The following is a 25206-nucleotide window of genomic DNA, read 5'->3' as shown; positions in this document are numbered from 1 at the left end:
AACCTGAAAAATCCTGTTATGGATACCTTAAGTCCACCCGCACCTCTACAGTTTACCGCTTCAAACAACGATTCAATACATATTTAGCGGGGAATAGAGCCAGAGGCATGGGAGAAAAATTGAAAGTGTCTATCTTTCTACATGTAATTGGCGAAGGTGCTTTGGATATCTACAACAGTTTTCAATTTGATGCAACAAACTTTAAATCAGGTATTCTGATGACAAAATTTGAGGAGTATGTTGTCCCAAGGAAAAGCATCACATTTGAAAGATACTGTATAAGCTTTTCTCCTGTGAACAGAAACAATGTCTCAGCTTTGACCAATACCTAGCTGAGCTCCACACACTGAGTAAGTCCTGTGAGTTTGGAGACTTGAGAAACTCACTAGTCAGAGACAAAATATGGAATCCCAGATAATGTTCTCAGAGAAAGATTGCTCCAGGAAAAAGATTTAACACTGGAAAAGAAGTGAATATATGTAGGGGAGCAGAGACTACACAACCTCCAGCTAAAGAGATGCAAAGGGCAGAAAAAACTGTGGATATGATGAAATCAGAAGGGCAGAGCAAAGTAACAGCATAGTAAAGAGGTAGGATCAAAGAGTAAATGCAACAAATGAAGAGGCAGGTACATCGCAAAAAAGTGTCTTGCTTACGGAAAGTCCTGCAATAACTGTAGGAAGAGGAATCATTTCACAAAGTGCTGCAGAGCTACCAAGAGAAAGGTGCACATGGTTGCTAAGGAAGTGGAAAAAGGTTTTGTACATTTTCTTCAGACTGTTGGTGCTGGTAAAACAGAGTGGATGAGTTCCAGTGTCTGTGATTGAGACAGTAAATCCTTTCACGTTTGACACCAGAACCCAAGTGAGTCTGTTGTCTATGGGTGATTACAAGACTCTCAGAGTGAAGAGCAAGATTTATCCGGTGAAGTTAAAAGTGACAGGCTGTACTGGAGAGAACATTCCAATAAAAGGAGGCTATGTAGTAATTTTCAAGTACAAGGGACAGCATCTGAAGGCACAATTACTGATTGTTGAAAACTGAGTACTGCCAATATTAGGTCTGACTGCATGTGAAAGTCTCAACCAGCTGGAAAGCTTTTGTAGGGGCTTCACAGACAAAGATGACCAGGCAACACTCAAGGAATACACAGATCTCTTTGAGGGGTTCGGATTCTTACTCAATGTAACTCGAGAATCTCGAAATATACATGAGAGATCCAACGAGGTTATGTACAAGAACTCGACCTTCCATAAACATCCGTACCAGCTACACGAGCATGACAGTCAGGATGCCAGAGCTGATTAGAGTGTTCATGATGAAGACATTGCCAATCTTGCTTCCACATCATGCAGCTGTGATTTAAAATCTGTCTCTCATCAAGTTCCAGTTAAAGGTTTGAAATCAAAAATATCTCCACAATCTTCTTTGAAGTTGAAATGGAAAAATAAAAAGGAAGATAGGGAGATCACAATGTCCCTGAGGCCAGAACAACAACACCAGTTCAATGAAAACTAACAGGAGGGGTTGCTATCTATGATACACAGCCAACAGAAGGAGCTCTGTGAACTGAGAGAGGATCAGTTGGAACTTGTGCAAAGACTCACTGATCACATGGATGTCGTTCAGTTCTCCTTATGAGGGACGCGGGGCAAATTATGGTCACACAGCAAGAACCAGAACAGAGACGAACAGTCAGGATCTTGCAGAAGGAGGTGAAAAAATGTACACATAGATCAGAGTTCTCAAAAGGACATTTCTATTAATGCAGCAAGTGAAAACAAGACGCCTGTGGAAACATTTACAGCAGACCAAAAAGGATAATTAAACCACATCAGAGACCAATTGTGAGCACTTGGGTGAATAAGGGGCTGTATTTGCTCATTAAAATATAAGTTAATGTAAATATCTGTGTTGGAAAGCTCATTACAATTGAAGTTAATGCAATTATCTTTGTTGGAAAGCATTATTGTGTCTTGCACTTTTATGAGGACATACTATTGTGTTTGTTTTCTTTAATGGGAGGAGATGTGTTACAATGTGAGTACATAATAAAGAACTTCAGTTTCCAATGTGCAATGCGGGTGGTTCACTTGGAACTGGAAGTGACATTGGTGAATGGAACACACACTCGTGGCAGGCTGAAGGTCTGGAGTAAAATATGGTTCAGCTGAAGCCATGTTATAAATCTGTAAATACTATAGTTCTAGCATTTTTACGCACACGAGGTTATCTTTGTGAAAGAACAAACTTAACAGTTAGGGCCCTTAATGATAGTTGCTGCCTCGTGAGGCACTACCTTTTGTAGATATCCTCCATGGTGAAAAGAATTGTGCCCGCAAAGGAACTGATTGAGCAATCTTGCAATCTTGCAGCCTCTTGCAATCCTGTGCATCAGAATCTACATGGCAGGTGATGATGCAAATTGTCAGAATACTCTCCACCATACATCTATAGACATTTGCAAGAGTCTTGGGTGATATACCAAATTTCCTCAAGTTCCTAATGAAGTACGTAGAATTGCTGGTATGTCTTCTTCATGATTGTATCAATATATTGGGCCAACGATAGATCATCCAAGATGTTGGAGGAACTTCAAACTGGCCACCCTTTCCACAGATGGTCCTCAATCAGAACTGATAGATAGATATACTTTATTGATCCCAAAGGAATAAACAAATATTAGAAGAGAAGTAAGAAGGAATAAAAAATAAGTTACCTCAAACAATCTAACAGGAGGGAGGTCATCACTTCCCTGGCTATAGGTTGACTCATTATAGAGCCTAATATCCGAAGGTAAGAATGACCTCATTTAGCGCTCTTTAGAACAGCGCAGTTGTCTCAGTCTGTCACTAAAAGTGCTCCTCTGTTCAGCCAAGGTGACATGCAGAGGGTGAGTAACATTGTCCAGAGTTGCCAGGATTTTCCGTAGGGTCTTTTGTTCTATCACTGCCTCCAGTGTGTCCAGTTTGACTTCTATAACAGAGCTAACCTTCCTAATCAGTTTATTGAGCCTGTTATCATTACCCGTGTTGATGCCATTGCCCCAGCATACCACCACATAGAATATTGTACTGGGAATAACAGACTGGTAGCACATGAAAAGGAGAGGCCTCCATACTCCAAAAGACCTCAGCCTCCTCAGGAGGTAGAGGTGAATCTGCCACTTCTTGCACACAGCCTCTGTGTTGGTGCCCCACTCAAATCTGTCATCCAGGTGCACCCCCCAGGTACTTGTAAGTCCTCACCACATCCACATCCTCACCGTCAAAAGTAACAGGGAGCAGTGCAGGCTTAGTCTTCCTAATGTCCACCACCATCTCCTTTGTCTTACTGATGCTGAGCTGCAGATGATTCAGTTTGCACCGTTTGACGAAGTCCTCCACCAGAGCCCTGTATTCATCCTCCCATCCTCCCAATATACACCACACTATTGCTGAGTCATCAGAGGATTTCTGCAAATGACATGACTCAGTATTGTATCTGATGTCCAAGGTATACAGGGTAAACAGGAAGGGAGCTAATACAGTCCCCTGTGCTGCTTATAGCCATGTCTGACACACAGCTCTGAAGCTACACCAACTGTGGTGCAAGTTTTCTGTGTTTCCCTTCTTGAACTCCATAATCAATTCTTTGAGCTTGTTGACATTGAGTGCAAGGTTATTGTTGTGACACCTTTCGACAAACTGATCTATTTCACTCCTGTAGACCTCTTTGCCACCTGAGAGTTTACCAACTGTGGTGTCACCTGTGAATTTATAGATGGACCTTGAGCTGTGCCGAGATGCACAGACCATGAGTGTAAAAAAGTAGAGTAGTGGGCTTAACAGGCATCTTTGAGGGGCACTTAGTTGATTGTCAGTGAGGAGGAGAAGCTATCACTGTTCCATACCAACTGTGGTTTCCCAGTGAGGAAGTTGAGGACACGACTACAGAAGAAGGAACACAGGCTCAGGTTTAGAAGTTTCATGATTAATACTGAATGAATCCCATTATGCTTTTCATGCTGACCTCTGTTCTTCCAATGGTCCTTAACCTGAAGTGTAAACTGTATTTCTCTTCTCATAGCTGCTGTATGACTAAATGAAAGCTTATAGCATTTTCTGTTTTCATTCCATATTTGTGGAAGTCAGAAGTCTTCACCAGTCCTCTTCACAAAGGAGACTATGACAGAACCAATTTACTGTTAGGTAGCCAATACACAGCAGTCCTTCCACGCCAGTGTTCCTGCCTGTAGTACAAATATAAAATCACAGAATGCAATGTGACATAATAATCTCTGCTGGTTACTGACGAGGGTAGCTGGACATCCAGACTGGTTGTTTAAACTTACCAAATAATGAATGACAGTTGTAAGGAGATGCTATCCCAGTAGTGTCTACACTATGGTTATTGTGATTATAGTGATAGGAAAAAGAAAGTTGGACTGAATGGAAACAGCTTCTTCAGAGATGTCCCTGTGTATCTCCATTCTACAGCAGGGTACCTCTGTTTCCGTTAATAAACAGAATTGAGGTCACATGGGGTCTTGGTATGGAGTAGACGTGTGTCCCAGGAGCTGCACCTAACCTCACCTTTTGCCTCACCCAAATAGCAGTTAATTCTTACTTTTTAAGTGACTGAAGTGAACTGTAGCGGGCTGAACGAAATGACAAAGCCAAGTAAAGTGAAGAAGCAAGAAAAGGGTGCAGGAGAAGAAGATCCTGGCGAGGGTTCCGCGAAGCTAGCGGGCCCAGGAGAAGCTAGAGCTAATGCTGCTAGCACCCCGGTCCCAACTACCATTGAAGACGTCCTTGTGGTGGTAAACAAGCTGTATGGTTTGGTAGACGGGAGACGTACAGAGCATAATAAGTCAATCATGAACCCAACAGCAGCTCTAACTGAAGTTAGTAAGCGTGTTTCTTTAATGGAAGATACTGCTGAATCATATGAGAGGCGAATTGAAGAGTTGGAGAGACGGCTTAATAGCCTAATATCCTAAAACATGCAGCTACAGGCTAAGGTGGATGACCTTGAAGCTCGGTCTCACCGTCAAAACGTTCGCATTATCGGGGTTGAGGAGAAAGCCGAAAACAATAAGCCAACGGAATTTGTAGCCACGTTGCTTCCGAAGTTGCTGGGGGAAGAACATTTCCACCAGCCGATTGAAGTGGACCGTGCCCACCGGAGCCGAGCACCTGCTAGGCCTTGGTAGGCCAAGAGCTATTATTGCGAGGCTACACCACTACCAAGTTAAAGAGCTGGTGCTACGGTTGTCCAGGGAGAGAGCTCCGCTACTATATGGCGGGCGTCCGGTGTTCATTTACCAGGATTTAACCTCGGCTACCACAAGGAAACATCAGGATTTTCAGCACATTAAGGAGAAATGCAAAGCCAGGAAAATTAGGTACGGATTCCGGTATCCGGCGAGGTTTGTGGTTACAGTTAACAATACCACCAGTACATTCAGCACTGTAGCCGTAGCGGAGGAGTTCCTGAGCCGAGAAGTTAAAGATTGGCATTCGGACACCGTATCAACCTAAAAACGGATTAACGCTGGGTTACTGGATTTGTTGTTGATCAATAGCGGCTTCATCTGGAGCCTGTTATGTTCAGCGCATGAGGAACTGAAAAATAAGCTCACACTAAGATATGGGTGAGGAGTGATTGTTATTGTTTATTTTTATATTTCATAGTTTATTTGTGAAGAGGTGTTTCTCCCGTGTTTAGTGAGTAATGGGTAGTTATCTCGCTATTCCGGGCCATGTGTTGGCTCTTGGATATAGCTTTGACTCTAGGTTAGGGGTATGGAAGTACTACTCCTGCTGTGTTTTTATTTTTTTTGGGGGGGGCAGGTTTGTGCTTCTCAAGGGATTGTTACAGCACATCTATTTGTTTGAGTTACGGTTCGTGTTATGTCACAACCATACAGCATATTTTTTTTGTTAAGCAGCAGATATGACACCTAGTTTGCACAGCACTGGTGAGACTAAACTTGTCAGCTGGAATGTACGGGGGATGAATAGTCCACTGAAGAGAGGGAAGGTGTATGCACATCTTCGTACACTCAAAGCTGATATTTGTTTTCTCCAAGAAACGCACATTAAGAAAACAGCAGCGAAAGTGCTCTGTCCCTCCTGGGCATCTCAGGTCTACCAGTCGAATTTTAGTACTAAAACTAGAGGTGTTGCAATCCTAATTAAAAAAAAACCATACCGTTTATTCACACACAAACTATCGCTGACCTGAGGGGCAGAGATGTAACAGTAAGTAACAGTAATATTAAATTCTATACCATTGACACTAGTAAATGTGTATAGGCCCAACTTTGATGACCCGTTTTTTTTTCAGAACCTCTTTAAGGCCATGCTTAATCTGTCTGACTCAAACATAATTGTCGGTGGAGACTTTAATTGCATCTTAAACTCTCTCCTAGATAGACAATATCCCCAAGTTTGTTCACTTAAAAATAGTGTATCACTTAATATTCTCATGCAATCGTATAACATAGTGGATATTTGGAGGCTTCTTAATCCCACGAAGAAGGATTTTTCATATTTCTCCGCAGTACATAAATCTTACCCTAGGATTGATTGTTTTTTGTTAGATTCGAAATTGGTCTAGTCAGTAGTCAGTTGCACTTACCATAATATACTTATATCGGATCATACTCCTGTCTCCTTTATACTCAAATTGAACCACAGAAGAGGTGAATATAGTTGGCGTTCAAATAATGCTTTGCTAAAGGTTAGGATTTTTGCTCTTATCTTTCAGATATGATAGATCTATACTTAAGCACCAATGATGTGGGCGGTGTTGATGATTCCACTCTTTGGGAGGCCATGAAGGTGGTTATTACAGGTTGCATAATAGCATATGAGACAGTGGAAAAAAGAAGATTTAAGAAAAGGTTAACTGAAATAGATGATCAGTTGGCAAATCTGGAAGCTTCTTACAAATTAAACCAGGAAGCAGAGTTACTTAGTAAGATTAATGCCTTACTGTATGAGTATAATTCTATAATGTCCAAGAGTGTTTCGAAACTACTGGCACAAGTCAGACAGAGGTATTTTGAGCTTGGTGAAAAGCCCCATAAGTTATTAGCCCGTCAGTTAAGACAGATGCAGGCCTTCAGGGCCATACATCATAGAAAGGGGAAAGATAGCTTTTTATTGACGGACCCAGAAAAAATTGCTAAGTGTTTTGTGGAGTTCTATGCTAATGTTTACCAATCACAAGGCAGTCCGGGCGTTGAAGCTATAGAAGCATTTTTTGATAATTTGAATCTGCCAACGTTGTCAACAGATTCAGTAAACACACTTGATGCTGATATAAGCCTAGATGAGATCAAGAAGGTCATCTCTTCCCTCCCCAATAATAAGGCAGTGGGTCCAGATAGTTTTAGCATGGAATTCTTCAAGTATTTGGTCCAAAATTGTCACCTCTGCTCTTACAAATGTTGAATCACTCTAGGCTTGCTTCCAGATTGCCACCCACTTTATGTAAAGCTGATGTTTCTCTGATTCCAAAACCAGGCCGTGATCCCAAGGTGGTTTCATCATATTGCCCCATTTCACTGTTGCCCATTGAAACCAAAATTCTTGAGAAAGTCCTGGCCAATAGGTTAAAAGAATGCATTTGTTCTATTAACACACATCAAAGTTGCTGGTGAACACAGCAGGTCAGGCAGCATCTCTAGGAAGAGGTACAGTCGATGTTTCGGGCCGAGACCCTTCGTCAGGACTAACTGAAGGAAGAGCTAGTAAGAGAATTGAAAGTGGGACGGGGAAGGGGAGATCCAAAATGATAGGAGAAGACAGGAGGGAGAGGGATGGAGCCAAGAGCTGGACAGGTGATTGGCAAAAGGGATATAAGAGGATCATGAGACAGGAGGCCCAGGGAGAAGGAAAAGGGGGAGGGGGGAAAAACCTAGAGGATGGGCAAGGGGTGTAGTCAGAGGGACAGAGGGAGAAAAAGGAGAGAGAGAGAAAGAATGTGTGTATATAAATAAATAACGTAGGGGGTATGAGGGGGAGGTGGGGCATTAGCGGAAGTTTGAGAAGTCAATGTTCATGCCATCAGGTTGGAGGCTACCCAGACGGAATATAAGGTGTTGTTCCTCCAACCTGAGTGTGGCTTCATCTTGACAGTAGAGGAGGCCGTGGATAGACATATCAGAATGGGAATGGGATGTGGAATTATAATGTGCGGCCACTGGGAGATCCTGCTTTCTCTGGCGGACAGAGCTCAGGTTAGAGGAACAACAGCTTATATTCCGTCTGGGTAACCTCGAGGACAGTGAAGAAATGGTCAGAGGAGACTTATGAGGCACTCCAGGGTTGTTTTGAGGTGACAGACTGGCAGGCACTCTGTGAGCCACATGGAGAGGATATTGATGGGCTCACAGAGTGCATCACTGATTACATCAACTTCTGTGTGGACTGCAAGGTTCCGACAAGAACTGTCCTTTGTTATTCAAGTAACAAGCCACGGGTAACAAAGGATATTAAGGACATTGTGAACGCTAAAAAGAGGGTGTTTAGAGATGGAAATAGGGAGGAGCTGAGGGCAATCCAGAGAGACCTGAAAGCCAGGATCAGGGAGGCTAAAGACAGGCACAGGAGGAAGCGTGAGTGGAAACTCCAGCAGAACAACATGAGCGAGGTCTGGAGTGAGATGAGGACCATCACTGGGTTCCGGCAAACTAGCAACAGAGGAGCTGAAGGCAGTGTGGACAGGGCCAACGAACTTAATCTGTTCTTGACAAATCTTAACAGATTTGACATTGTGGCCCCTACCCATCCCCCACGAGTCATCTGTTGTCGGCCCCCAACCAACACATATTCCACTCTCCCTTCCTACCCCTCCTCACAGTCCCCCACCCTGCTCTCATGACTATACCCCTTCCCCACATGAAACCACCACGGTGGGCTTCACAGCTGAAAAGGTGAGAAGACAGCTGAAACGTCTCAACCCAAGCAAGGCTCCAGGCCCGGATGGTGTCAGTACCAGGATGCTCAAAGCCTGTGCCCCTCAGCTATGTGGAGTGCTTCGCCATGTCTTCAACCTGAGCCTAAGGCTCCGGAGGGTTCCTGTGCTGTGGAAGACGTCCTGCCTTGTCCCTGTGCCAAAGACGCCGTGCCCAGTGTCATCAATGACTACAGACCGGTGGCATTGACCTCCCACATCATGAAGACCCTGGAGAGACTTGTTCTGGAGCTGCTCCGGCCTATGGTCAGGCCACACTTAGATCCCCTCCAGTTCGCCTACCAGCCCCGACTAGGAGTTGAGGATGCCATCATCTACCTGCTGAACCATGTCTACGCCCACCTGGACAAGCCAGCGAGCACTGTGAGGGTCATGTTTTTTGACTTCTCCAGTGCGTTCAACACCATCCGCCCTGCTCTGCTGGGGGAGAAGCTGACAGCGATGCAGGTGGATGCTTCCCTGGTGTCATGGATTCTTGATTACCTGACTGGCAGACCACAGTACGTGTGCTTGCAACACTGTGTGTCCAACAGAGTGATCAGCAGCACTGGGGCTCCACAGGGGACTGTCTTGTCTCCCTTCCTCTTCACCATTTACACCTCGGACTTCAACTACTGCACAGAGTCTTGCCATCTTCAGAAGTTTTCTGATGACCCTGCCATAGTTGGATGCATCAGCAGGGGAGATGAGGCTGAGTACAGGGCTATGGTAGGAAACTTTGTCACATGGTGTGAGCAGAATTATCTGCAGCTTACTGTGAAAAAAGACTAAGGAGCTGGTGGTAGACCTGAGGGGGGCTAAGGCACCAGTGACCCCTGTTTCCATCCAGGGGGCCAGTGTGGACATGGCGGAGGATTACATATACCTGGGGATACGAATTGACAATAAAATGGACTGGTCAAAGAACACTGAGGCTGTCTACAAGAAGGGTCAGAGCCGTCTCCATTTCCTGAGGAGACTGAGGTCCTTTAACATCTGCCGGACGATGCTGAGGATGTTCTACGAGTCTGTGGTGGCCAGTGCGATCATGTTTGCTGTTGTGTGCTGGGCAGCAGGCTGGGGGTAACAGACACCAACAGAATCAACAAAAATCATTTGTAAGGCCAGTGATGTTGTGGGGATGGAAATGGACTCTCTGATGGTGGTGTCTAAAAAGAGGATGCTGTCGAAGTTGCATGCCATCTTGGACAATGTCTCCCATCCACTACATAATGGACTGGTTGGGCACAGGAGTACATTCAGCCAGAGACTCATTCCACCGAGATGCAACACAGAGTGTCATAGGAAGTCATTCCTGCCTGTGGCCATCAAACTTTACAACTCCTCCCTTGGAGCGTCAGACACCCTGAGGCAATAGGCTGGTCCTGGACTTATTTCCTGGCATAATTTACATATTGCTATTTAATTATTTATGGTTTTATCACTATTTAATTATTTAAGGTGCAGCTGTAATGAAAACCAATTTCCCTCGGGATCAATAAAGTATGACTATGACTATGACTATGGTTAATACAGCGTATTTACAGTCCATTCCCTTTAAAATAACTTATGATAATTTTTCCTATCTTGGTGTGACTATTACAAAAAACCCAGATGACCTTTTGCAAGTGAATTGGCGAAACAAAGTTGAGCAGGTTAAACGCAATATTGACTTTTGGAAAAGGGTTAACACAGTCAAGATGATTGTACTGCCACAATTTCTTCATCTTTTCCAGTCAATTCCATGTTCTATTCCTCTGTCATACTTTAAGCAACTGGATTCAATTATTATACCCTTCATTTGGAATTATAAAGCCATTAGAATTACTAAAAACACCTGTCAAAGCCCAAGCAAGCAGGTGGTTTTGTCCTACCGAACGTTAAAATGTATTACTGGGCTACCCACCTATCCATTCTTGTATGGTGGAAAAAAGGCCCACCCTCTCCCTCAGACTCGTGCCCAGCATGGTTACTCAAAGAGTGAATGCTTTGTAAGAAGACTTCCATACCAGTTCTCCTTAATAGCCCCACTGCAGTTAATAAGTCACATTTTAGTAACAGCTTGTTGGTTGGCAGCTCTATAAGAATTTGGAAGCAGATTCAACTACACATTAAGGCCCCAAAAACTTATATTGACACTCCGATTTGTGACGATCATTCCTTTTTGCCAGGCCTGAATGATACTGTTTTTTCTACCTGGAAACAAAGAGGCATCTGTAGTGTAGATGACCTATATATTAATGGAAACTTTGCCTCAGTCGCGCAGTTACAAGCAGTTTACAATATCCGTGCATCTAGTTTTTTTTAGATATTTACAGATTCAAGATTATGTTAGGAAATATATACCTAACTTCGAAGTCTTAGACAAACATGAGTCCCTGGAGGCAATAAATAAATTTGATCCTGTTACTCATAGTGCAGTATCCTATTGTTATCAGATCCTACATAATGGAGCTCGGGTGAATACTGCAGGTTTTAAACAGGCATGGGTGGGTGAATTGGGTATAGAACTGACAGAGGAGGTCTGGGATGAGGGTTTAAAGAGTATACATGATTGTTCGGTCAACGTCAGACACAGACTTATGCAGTTTAAAGCAATACATAGACTCCATTATTCCAAAGAAAAGTTGCACAGTTTCTACACTGATGTTTCACCAGTTTGTAATAGATATAAATCTGTGAACAGTGATTTGTCACATTCATTCTGGTCATGTTGTAAGCTTTATGCATACTGGAAAAGTATTTTTCACAGTTTCTCTGAGGCTTTTGGGAAGCGGTGGGAACCAGACCCACTCATAGCCATCCTTGGAGCAACGGGCTCCCTATCTTCAGCCAATATGTTTGAAAAAATGGCTGTATTATTTGGAATGGTGATTGCTAAGATGTTAATCCTGCAAATGTGGACATTGGACTCTGTGCCTACGTACGATCTGTGGCTGAGAGAACTGGCAAATACTTTACATTTGGAGAGACTGAGACTATGTAATGAGGACAGAGGGGATATCTTTGAAAGGATATGAGGGCCTGTATTGGACTTTCTTACAGGGTGGGGTTTTTTGGTATGGTGCACCTCTGCTGTGTATGTTTACTTTTGCCTTTATATTTTTCTCCCTTATGCAGCTCAATATTTAATTTGATTTTGTTATGGTTGTGGTTTTTGTAGATGTGCTTTTTTTTGTTTGTTTGTAATAAATAAATATAAAGTAATTTAAAGAAAATAAACAGAATTGATCATTGGTGTAACTGCAAGACACATTAACCCAGAAGCAAGCAATATTGCAGCATGACATCTTGAAGACATGACGACCCTATTTGGAGACTTCTGAGGTTAGAGTCAGAAATCTGTGGCCAGAAAGCAGTGAGAATTGTTACGGCCTTTACTGTCCATGGTGCCATTGACTAACTCAAACAGACCAGAATCCAGCCACTTTTGTATTTAGGCTGCTGGTATGTCAAGTAACATACCATCAGCATTTCAAAGTAAATGTACCAGTAATATATATGATATTTATAAAAAATCTTACTTAAGATTAAGAGTGCAAGAATCAGACAGGGCTCTAGAGAGTTACTAGGTAGGCAGGCAGGAGCTAAAGAATAGACTTAGGAGTGCTAGAGGAGGACATGAGAAGGCTTTGACAAGTGGGATTAAGGAAAACACCAAGGTATGTGAAGAACAGGAGTATGGCCAGATTGAGAATAGGAAGCATCAGTGATGGTACAGCAAACACGTGCCTGGAGGTGAAGGGCATAGGAGAGGGCTTAATGAATACCTTGATTCAGTATTCATCATTGAGAGGGAGCTTGACATTATGAGGACAAAGTAAAGCAGAGTGATATGCTTTAATGTGTCGATGTTCAGAAAGAGAATATGCTGGAACTTCTGAAAAAACATTAGGATAGGTAAGTCCCTGGGGCCAGAAGGGAGATACTCCAAGTTACTATAGGAAGCAAGGATCTTTGCATCCTAGTTAGCCCCAGGAATAGTACCACATGACTGGAGGGTGCCAAACGTTATTCTTTTTCAAGAAAAGAAGTGGGAATAAATCTGGGAATTATACACCAGTGAATCTTACATCAGTGGTGGGGAAATTATTGGAGAAGATTCTTAGAGGCAGGATTTACAAGCATTTGGAGGATCAGCCTGATCGGGGGTAGTCAATATGGCACAGTGAGAGCAGGTTATGCCTTACGAGGCTGATTGAATTCTCTGAGGATGCAACAAAGCAAATTGATGAAGGTAGAGTAGTTGGTGCAGTCTATATGGATCTTAGCAAGGTGTGTGATAAGGTTCCCCATGGTAGGCTCATTCAGAAGGTATGAAAGTATAGGATCCAGAGAAACCTGGCTATCTGGATACAGAATTGGTTTGTCCATAGAAAGCAGAGGATGTTAGTAGATGGAGTGCATTCTGCCTGGAGGTCAGTGACCAGAGGTGTTCCACAGAGATTTGTTCTGGGATCCCAGCTCTCTGTGATAAATTACTTGGATGTGGAAGTGGAAGGGTAGGATAGTAAGCTTGCAGATGAAACAAAGGTTGTTGGAGTTGTGGATAGTGTGGAGGTTTGCTGTAGGTTACAATGGGACATTGAAAGAAATTAGAGCTGGATTGAGAAGTGGGAGATGTAGTTCAGCCAGGAAAATCTGAAGTGATTCATTTTGAAAAGTCAAATTTGCAGAAAGAATGCAGAGTTAATAGCAGCATTCTTAGCAGTGTGGAGGAACAAAGGGATCTTGGGGTCCATGTCCATAGTCCCTCAAAGTTGCTGTTCATGTTGATAGGGTTGTTAAGAATGCTTATGGTGTGCTGGCCTTCATTAATCAGGGGACTGAGTTCAAGAGCCGTGAGGTAATGTTACAGCTCTATAAAATCCTTGCTAGACCACATTTGATGAAGGGTCTCAGCCAGAAACTATGACTGTTTACTTTTTTCCATAGATGTTCCCTGGCCTGAGTTCTTCCCGCATTTTATGTGTGTCGCTCGGATTTCCAGCATCTGCAGATTTTCTCTTGTCCATGCTGTAATGTCCTCTGCTCAATAGTCTATATTTATGTTGCTGAAAGCAGACTGGCTAAGTGATTGTTACTGGATCAGTAACCAAAGACATAACGTATTGATTCAATATCAAGAGCACAAATCCAATCACATGAGAGGATTAAACAACAAATTTAAAATTAGTTTAGAGGTTAAAGAAAATGGCATCATTGGTGAGAGTAGAACTGTATGATTGTTGTAAAGTCCCAAGTATTTCACTAATGTCTTCCAGGAAAGATAATTTGCCAGTTACTCAGTCTAGTTTACATGCAACTCCAGACCCAGCACTATGATTGACTGTTAGCTGCCTTGAAAACAGATTAAATTGAACCATTCAATTCAAGGGTGTTTGGACAATATATGTCTGATGTCCAGATTTTGTGAAGGAAAAGGAAAACAAACATAAATAGAGTCATAGAGTCATAGAAAAGTACAGCACAAAAGTAGGGCCTTTGGCATATCTAGTCCATAGCGAACCATTTAAGCTGCCTACTCCCTGGGACTGCACTGGGACCATATCCCTCCATACCTCTACAATCTATTTATCTACCCAAACTTCTCTTAAGCATTGAAATTGAGCTTGCATGCACCACTTGGGCTGGCAGCTTGTTCTACACTCTCACGGCCCGCTGAGTGAAGAAGTTTTTTCTCATGTTCCCTTTAAACTTTTCATCTTTCACCCTTAACCCATGACCTCTGGTTGTAGTCCCACCCAACCTCAGTGGATAACGCCTGCTTGCGTATACCCCTCATTATTTTGTGTATCTCTCTCAAATCTCCTTTCAATTTTCTACCTTCCAAGGAAAGAACAGAAACACATTCGTACTGTTGTGACTTCTCAACCACAGAATCACAGGCACTCTTGTTATTGATTATGTTCCTGTCCGAAATCAGAAAATGCTTCTGGATATCATGTATAAAGGGATATGGTAATAGGGATGCAAAATAGAGTTGTGATAGATCACGTATAACCTAATTGAATGGCATAGCAAGTCTAAAGGGTTATATGGTCTTCTTTCTCTCCTGTTTATCTTGTGACACAGACCATCAGCTTACCTTTAACCACAATTTTCTGATGTCCCTCTGGACTGCAGAAAATTGAGGCTATTATCACCTTAATACTACATCAAACTCTGTGACTAATCTTCCAGTATAAACAAATCAGAGTCCCTCAAGCCAGTTCCCACCAGCTGTTACCAGGAGGTTACACAAAAGTCGTCAACATAGGTGCAGATTCAGAAATATATGCATTTCACTAATGCAAATAAAAATTATGTATGTTCTATCAGCTTGGCTTAGATTCCTTAATTTCATATTCATTTATCTGCCATTATTTTATTTTAATGACACAAACTGTTGTACCAAAAGGGTAAAGGATGCAGGTTTTCTTTCCATCTTGAGTGACTTAATGTCACTCAGGTGTATGAGCTGGCTTGCAGTTCAGTCTGCAGTAATGGAAAGCATTTGATGTTATATAAATTTATTTGGGTTTACACTGGATAACAAGTTGAACGTCCATTTCAGTGTGTCTTATGATAAAAATACAAAAGTTGCTTTAATTCATTCCCTTATCCTTTAATTCCTGTATTCGCAATTTCTTTTAAATGCTTGTATTTTTAATCTTTATTCACATCTAAATTTTCTAGTGCCAAGCATGTCCAAATTTTTACATGGAAGCTATGAATTATTATGCAAATATGAGGGGAACAGATGCTGTATGTATATTGCTGTTCTGGCTATACTTCAATATTCCTTAACCATTCAGGAGCGAATTGTGGAGTAGAAGACAAACCACTCTCTAAGATTTGTTGAGAAGAGAACTGATGTCAGCAGTTCTTGTTTTTGTGTTGCTGCTAATCTATCCATCAGTTACACTAATGTTTTTATTTTATGTTATAGACATTGGTGCCCTTATCATTTTCAGCAAATAATTTGCACACAGTGGAACACTGAATTATTGTACTGCAACTTTTGACAAATCTGTTTCACAACAGTAGGTGCTATAAGGCAATAGAATCATATATGAAAGAAAGGTTGCCGCAAGTGCTTTCTCAGGGAGAGGTAGATGCTTGGGATACGCTATCAGGCGAAGTCGGGGTAGCAGATCTGATAAAGGTGTTTAAGAAATGTTTAAAAATACATGGATATGCAGGAATGGTGGGATTTGGTTTGGATCATGTACAGGCAGAACAGATTTATTTTAGTTCAGCATTATGTCTGGTGCCGATATTGAGACCAAAGTGCATATCCCTGTGCTGTTCTATTCTATATACTATATTCAATGTACTGCTATTTTTTCTTCACCATAGAATAAAATAATGTTGACAAAAGGAATCTTTATTGTCTTCTTTAACTAAATTTATGGAATAGCTTACATTGTTGCTCCTTAGAGAAATATCTTTGTGCATATGTATAATAACCTGGGCTATGGGGTCAAGTACAGAGAAATGATCCTGGCCATTCACTCTACTGACAGTTGCCAACAATTCTCATGAACTATTGAACACACACTTGCTAACATTGGCTTTCTGATCCAACTGTCTATTTTCTACAGGGAACCTGTGAAGAGAGGAAAGAAAAAAGCAAGGTTCTTCACCCAAATTGAAGAATCCTCTGTTGAACAAAAAGGAATGAAATCTATTTGCTGATTGGCATTGCTGATGTGCAATGCAAGCAGGAACTTCACATTGACCTGATTTTGAAATAAGGCTCTATTTGCTCACTTACATTTGACTGTACCAGTCTTAAAATTTTCTCTAGTCTTTTTTTTTCAGAAACGTGTGCCTCATACCAGGGCCTCATATCCTCTAATAGATTGCAATCACACGGCTCTCATGGAAAGATCCAGTTATTCTGCAACCAATTAAAAGGAGAAACTTAGACTGTGGTTACTGGATTGATCACTTTTAAGTGTATATCTGCTAACACTGGGGAGTGTTCATTTTATTCCTAATAATAATAAGCACTGAAAAATATATTGTAATTCTTCACTCAAAATGGGGAAGAATTGCTCTAGAAGCACGTACCAACACCCAAATGAAAATTTACTGTGTTGTTATTCCCTGAGACAGTTTGGAATAATTTAATCTATGGGAACTCTATCAACTTAGATTATGTTTGTACATTCATGGAGTCACACGGTGTGTTACATACACTTTGGCCCATCTCATGCATTGTAACCAACATATCTAGGAACGATAATCGCATTTGCCTACATTTAACCTAAATCCCACTAAACCTTTTCTATGCGTACATGTGTCCAAATGTTAAATGTGGATAAATGTGAGGTTATCCATTTTGGTGGCAAGAACAGGAAGGCAGATTACTATCTGAATGGTGTCAAGTTAGGAAAAGGGGAAGTACAACGAGATCTAGGTGTCCTTGTTCATCAATCACTGAAAGTAAGCGTGCAGGTACAGCAGGCAGCGAAGAAAATAATGGTATGTTGGCCTTCATAGCAAGGGGGGTTCAATATCGGAGAAAAGTGGTCCTTCTGCAATTGTACAGGGCCCTGGTGAGACCACACCTGGAGTATTGTGTGCAGTTTTGGTCTCCAAATTTGAGGAAGGACATTCTTGCTATTGAGGGAGTGCAGCATAGGTTCCCAAGGTTAATTCCTGGGATGGCGGGACTGTCATATGTTGAAAGATTGGTGCAACTGGGCTTGTATACTCTGGAATTTAGAAGGATGAGAGAGGATCTGATTGAAACATATAAGATTGGACATGCTAGAGGTAGGAAACATGTTCCCAATGTTGGGGGAATCCAGAACCAGAGGCCACAGTTTAAGAATAAGGGGTAGGCCATTTAGAATGGAGTTGAGGAAAAACTTTTTTCACCCAGAGAGTTGTGGATCTGTGGAATGCTCTGCCTCAGAAGGCAGTGGAGGCCAATTCTCTGGATGCTTTCAAGAAAGAGTTAGATAGAGCTCTTAAAGATAGTGGAGTCAAGGGATATGGGGAGAAGGCAGGAATGAGGTACTGATAGTGGATGATCAGCCATGATCACAGTGAATGGCAGTGCTAGCTCAAAGGGCCAAATGGCCTACTCATACACCTACTGTCTATTGTCTATTGTCTATTGATCCAATATATTATGTATTTGTTGGAAAAAGTATGTGAACCTCTGGGGTTATACCTTCTACCAAAGCTATTTGGAGTCAGGTGTTCCAATCAATGAGATGAGATTGGAGATGTGGATTGTAGAGATGCCCACTCCCTATAAAAAAGACACACAAAGTCAGGTTACTGAGAGATCCTGCTCTTCTCAAAAATGATCTGTTTATGCGTACCATACCTCAATCAAAACAACTTTCAAAAGACCTTCGATGAAGAATTGTAGAGACACCTGAAGCTAGAAAAGGCTACTAAAGCATTTCTAAAGACCTGAGTGTTAATCAGTCCACAGTAAGAAAAATTGTCTACAAATGAATGATACTCAGCAGTGTTGCTACTCTCCCTAGGAGTGTGTGTCCTGCAAGATCACACCAAAAGCACAACATTCAATGCTAAAAGAGGTGAAAAAGCACCCAAGGTATACAGCAAAAGACCTGCTGTATACTTGCTAAAGTCTCTGTTTTTGTGTCCTCCACTGAACAAGAATGGTGTTCATGGAAGGACATCACAGAGGAAACCACTGGTCTCCAAAAAAAAATTGCTGCATGTCTCAAGTTTGCAAAACACCACCTGGATATTCTACAATGTTTCTGGGAAACTTGTTTCAGTGGACAGGTAGACAAAAATTGATTTTTTTTTAGCAGAAATGCACATTGTCATGTTTGAAGGAAAAGGGCCCTACATACCAACACCAAAACCTCATCTCAAATGTGAAGCATGGTGGAAGGAGCATCATGGTTTGGGGCTGCTTTGCTGCCTCAGGGCCTGGACAGCTTGCAACTGTTGAGTGAAGAATGAATTCAAAATTGTATCAAGACATTTTACAGGAGAAGGTCAGGGTAGCAGTCCTTCACCTGTAACTTAATAGAAGTTGGATAATGTAACCAGACAATGATCCGAAAGACAAGCGTAAATCAACAACAGAATAGTTTAAAAAGAAGAAATTTTATGAGTTGGAATGGCTGAGTCAAAGTCCTAGCCTTACTCCTATAAAAATGTTCTGGAAAGATCTGAAGTGAGCAGTTCATGCAAGAAAGCCCACCAACACCACAACGTTGAAGTAGTTTTGTAAGGAGGAATAGCCCAAAATTGCTGATGTGCTGGACTGATCAACAGTTACCGAAAACATTTGGTTGAAGTTATTGTGTACAACCGGGTCACACCAGTTACTGAAAGCGAAGGTTCATATACTTTTTCCAACAAACACATATAATATTGGATCATTTTTCTCAATAAATAAATGAACAAGTATAATGTTTTTGTGTTAATTATTTAATTAGGTTCTCCTAATCTAGTTTTAGGACTTGTGTGAAGATCTGATCATACTTTAGGTCATATTTATGCAGAAATAGAGAAAATTCTACAGGGTTCACAAACTTTCTAGCACTACTGTAAGTTCTGACCCATCTGATCTCCTTACAACCATGGCAATCCTGTCAATTATAAGCTCACAAAAATTTCTTACTATTGCAAGCTTATTATTCCTGCACTTATCAATTTATTTCTCTTATTAGTTGCTCCTCTAAATCCTAATTCAGGAGACTACAGCATAATTCCATCAAAGTGATCTACCCATTTTTTAATTTCTCAGTTCTACCCATATGGCCTCACTGGAAGATCCCCCTGGGTCTCTCTAATCAATAGTGTAACTCCCTCTCTGCTATTGCCTACACTAAATCTGGATATTTTAATCTAGTTAATTTGAAACCATATTGAAGCTTAGTCTTTTAAAGGTAAAGGAGGTGTAGTATGATTTATGATTAAATCAACATGGTGCGCAGATGTGGCGATTCTGTCTCAGTCCTGCTTACCTGACCTGGAACATCCAGCTGTCAAATGTCATCCATTTTATCTGGCAAGAGAGTTTTCCGCCATCGTCCTGGTAGCAGTGTACGTTCCACCTCAGGCCAATGTCAGGCAAGCACTGGAGGAGCTGAGCAGTGTGATCCCAAAACAGTGCCTTCTGATGCCTTCCCTATCATCACGGAGGATTTCAACTTGGTGAGCCTAAAGAACTATTTGAATAAGTAGCACCATAGCACCTGTGGAATGAAAGGAGCTGACACACTTGACAACTGTTATGCCAGCATCAAAAACGTTTACCATGCCATCCCACACCTGCACTTTGGAAAACCTGATCACCTGACTATATTTCTTCTCCCAGTGTAGGCAGATGCTAAAGACTGAAGCACCAGTGGTGAGGGCTAAGAAGGTATGGTCAAGGGAGATGGAGGATGACTTACAGATTGATCTTTGAATCTGAATGAACAAGCCAATGTTGACAGTGGATGAGTGCAAGTACATAACGGACATACATAAGCCAAAAGCCATGGATGAACCAAGGGATTCATAGTCTGCTGAGGGCTAGATCTGTGGCATTCAAGACCAGTGCCACCTATAAATTTCAAATGTCATCTATAAATTTGCTGATGATACAAAAATTGTTTGCAGAATCTCAGCTGGTGACAAGAGGGTGTACAGGAGTGAGTTATACCGGCTAGATGGTATCACAGAAACAATCGTGCAGTCCACATCAGTAAAATCAAACAGCAGATTGTGGACAACAGAAAGGGTAAGACAAAGGAACACACACCAATCCTCATAAAGGTTTCAGAGGTGGAGAGAGGGAGCAATTTCAATTTCCTGGGTTTTAATAGCTCTGTGGACCTAACCTAGTCCCAACATATCAATGCAGCTATAAAAGAGGCAAGGCAGTGGCTATATTTCATTAGGAATTCAAGGAGATCTGGTTTGTCACCTAAAACACTTGAATACTTCTACAGATGTACTGTGGAGAGCATTCTTACTAGTTGCATCACTTTCTGGTATGTGGGCTACTGCACAGGATTGATATAAACTGCAGAGATTTGGAAGTTAGTCAGCTCCATCATAGGTACTAGTCTCCATAGTATCCAAGACATCTTCAACGAATGGAGCTTTAGGAAGGGGACGTCCAACATTAAGTACCCCCACTACTTAGGACATGCCCTCTTTTCATTGTTACCATCAGGAAGGAAGTATAGATACCTGAAAGCACACACTCAGTGATACAGGAACAGCTTCTTCCCCTCTGCCATCTGATTTCTGACTAAACATTGAATCCATGAACACTACCTCACTACATTTTTATCTCTGTTTTTGCACAACTTATTTAATTTAACTACTTAATATACATATATATGCTTACTGTAGTTCATTGCTTCTGTTCTGCGTTTATCATGTATTGCATTGTACTGTTGATGCAAAGTTGACAAATTTCATGACATATTTTGATCCTAATCCAAAACTATGCAAGAAGTCCAGATGTGGCCTACAGAAGGCTATTTGAAGTGCAGAAGAAAATTCCCATTGAATTTAGAAATGGAATTGGAAGCACATCAGCTCTGACAGTGTTTGCAGGCCATTACTTCCTACAAAGCACAACCTAACATCATGAATGGCTGTGTTGCTTTACTCCCAGATGAGCTCACTGCCTTTTAAACATATTTTAAAAGGGAGAATAAAACAATACCATGCGAATTGCTGCATTTCCCGATGACCCAATGATGTCTGTCTTGGAGGCTGACGTCAGAACATCTTTCAAGAGGGTGAACCCTCACAAGTTGTCAGGCCCTGATGGTGTACCTGGCAGAGCTCTAAAACCCTGTGCCAACCAAATGGCAGAAGTGTTCAAGGGTATCTCCAATCTTTCACTGGTGCAGTCGGATCTGCTTCAAAAGGGCAACATTCATTCCAGTGCCCGAGAAGAGCAGGTGAGCTGTCTCAATGACTAACATCCAGTTGCATTCACATCTACTGCGATGAATTGCTTTGTAAGGTTGGTCATGAGCAGAAACAGCTCTTGCCTAAGCAAGGATCTGGGCCCGCTGCAGTTTGCCTATCACCAAAATAGGTCTACAGCAGATTGAATCTCAGAAGTTCTCCACTCGGCCTTGGTTCAGCTGCACAATAGCAATACCTATGTCCGGCTTCAGCTTATTGACTACAGCTCAGTGCTCAATACAATAATACTCTCAGTTCTAATCAACAAGGCCTCCATAGCTCCTTCTGCAATTCATCACCAGGATAATCTCCAGGAGATCACAGTCAGTGCAGGTCAGAAACAATATCACCTCCTCACTGAGGATCAACACTGGTGCATTTCAGTGATGCATGCTTAGTCCACTACTCTCCTCCCTCAGCACCCACAACTGTGTGGCTGGGCACAGCTCAAGTGCCATCCAAAAAATTTGCCAATGATGCAACTACTGTTGGCAGAAGTTCATATGGTGATGAGGAACCTTATAGGAGTGAGGTAGATCAGCTGGTTGAGTGGATTTGCAACAACAACCTTGCATTCAACATCAGTAAGACTATAGGATTGTTTCTAGGCTTCAGGAAGGGGAAGTCAAAGGAACTCACACCAGTCCTTAAGAAGGGGTCAGCAGTGGAAAGGGTGAGCAGTCTCAAATCCTTGGGTGTCAACATCTGTGAAGATCTATCCTGGTCCCGACATATTGATGCAATCACAAAGAAAGCACGGCAGCAGCGCTATTTCATTAGGAGTTCAAGGAGATTTGGTATGTCATCAAAGGCTCTGGCAAATTTCTACAGACGTACCGTGGTGAGCATTCTAACAAGTTGCATCACCATCTTGTATGAAGTGACCACTGCATAGGATCAGAAAAAGCTGCCTTGAGTTGAAAAATCAGCAGCTCCTACATGAGCACTAGCCTCCCCAGCATCGAAAACACCTTCAAAAGGCGATGCCTTAAAAAAGCGGTATCATTAAGGACCCCTATCACACAGGACATGCCCTCTTCTCATTGCTACCATCAAAGAGGAGGTATGGGAGCCTGAAGACACATACTCTATATTTCAGGAACAGCTTCTTCCTCTCTGCCATCCGATTTCTGAATGGACAGTGAACCCATGAACACTCCCTCACTTTAATTTAATCTCTTTTTGCACTAATCTTTTGTTTGCAGGTTCATTTAGGTATATTAAATGGTCGACATTTTTCGATCACTTTCTGCTTTTACACGTACCTATAATGTCAAATTTCATATTATGGTTCTGTAAGCAGCCATTAACAATTTTCAACTGTCCTTGAGCAAACTTAAAAATCAATTAGAATAAGATGTCAAATAAATGTGTTGCACGGAATAAAACTGTGGCTGATTTGTAGATATAAATTATTTGATTTTGAATTCCTGCCTGAGAAGAAAAGTTATTCTTATAGCATCCCAATAAACTTGCATCTTTACATGAAAAGTGAAATGATTTGTTTTGATATGTGCTGAAGGCAAAACTTAAAATGTTCTTAAATGGGCAGAAATGTACTATCATTAATTTATAGTTGCCATTCTATAAAGCTTTGAAAGGTAGGCCAATAAAAGCGTCATTACTAGAAATCTCCTTGATAAATTTCAAATGAGATGGGCACTGGTGTGGATAGACCAAAAAATTACAAAACACTGAGGAGAGTTAATGTAATTTTAAAAATGTCAGTCAAAATGCTATGGCAACTTTATGTCATGTTACAGCAGAATGGAAAAACCCGTTGGTCAGCTCGGGAAACCAGTTTGGGTCAATATTGAATGGGCAAGTAGACAAGAGCCTGTCACAATCCAAATACCAGAGAAAGGTAACATTAAATGACTTTAGAGCAGTTCTTGATCAATAGTTGAAGATAAGTCAATATTATACAAATGTATAGCACAGAAACATACCCTTCCAGCCCACCTTGTTCACATCCATTGTGATGCCTATCTTTGCCAAACTCATTCACCTACCTTAGGCCTTTACTCCTTTCCTATTTAAGTGCCTGTCCAAACGCCTATTATATACTGTGCAACATACACAAAATGTTAGAACTCAGCAGGTCAGGCAACATTCACGGAAATGAATAACCAGTTAACTTTTCAAGGCCTACCACCTCGCCTGACAGTTCATCCCAGATATTCATCACCTTCTGTGCAAAATTTTTTCCCCCATAACCTTAAAACTGTTCTAAACATCCTTGCCTTGGTGAAATATTCTATTTATCCTATTTATCCCCCTCATAATTTTAGAAACCTTCTTAAGTTTGCCCCAGAGACTCCTGCATTCCTGTGAGAATAAATACAGCCTCGTTAAACTGTGGCCCTCTATTCTAAATATTATTCAGGTGAACCTCTATTACTCATTTTCCATTGCCATCACATTATTCCTGTAGTGTAGTAACAAGAACTGTAAACAATATTCAAGTGTACAATTACACAAGTAGACAAATGGTCAAGTACAGAATCAACATGTTGTACAGCTGTAGCTTGATATCCCAAATCTTGTACTCAGTACCTCAAGTCTATGAAGGCAAACATACCATACACCTTTCCTCTACCCTAACCATCTGTGTTGCTAGTTTCAGGGAGATATGGACTTGCACCCCAGGGTCTCTGTGTATATCAATACTCCAATGGTCCTTGCAATTTATAGGACATTACTTTCCTAAGTTCATTACCTCACAGATTTCTGGATTAATCTCCATCTGCCACTGCTCTCCCCAACTTTTCAGCCGATCTATTTCTTGTTGTACCCATAGACAGTCTAGATCACTATTCACAACTCTACTAATTTGCATGGAATTTGTAAACTTATTAATCAGATCAACTACAATCTCAACCAAATCGTTTATATATATATTACAAGCAATAAAGCTCCCAGCACTGAACCCTGCAATGCTACGCTTATGACAGACAACCATTTCCATCTCCTCCTAGCACAAAGCCAGTTTTGGATTTAGATTGCTAAGATGCTTTGGATCCTTTGTGCCTTATTTTCTGATCAGCCTATCATGTGAGACGTTGGCAACAGCCTCGCCAAAGTTTATCATATCTATGGTTGTCCCTTTATTGATTTTCTAAGTTACTCCTCAAGAAACTCAGTCAGCTGTGTAAGACATGTTCCCTCCAGCACAAAAAGTTTGTTAGCTCCTCTTAACCAGTCCCTTATTGTGAACATAAATAATAATGGAGGTGGGGCATGATAGCATAGTGGTTAGCACAATGCTTTACAGACCAGTGACTGGGGTTCAATTCCCACCACTGCTTCGAAAGAGTTTGTATGTTCTCCCCGTGACAGCATGAGTTTCCT

This window comes from Mobula birostris, chromosome 10 (assembly GCF_030028105.1).
Source record: "Mobula birostris isolate sMobBir1 chromosome 10, sMobBir1.hap1, whole genome shotgun sequence".
In the NCBI taxonomy this organism is placed as follows: Eukaryota; Metazoa; Chordata; class Chondrichthyes; order Myliobatiformes; family Myliobatidae; genus Mobula; species Mobula birostris.
Note: the sequence above shows the minus strand (reverse complement) of the source record.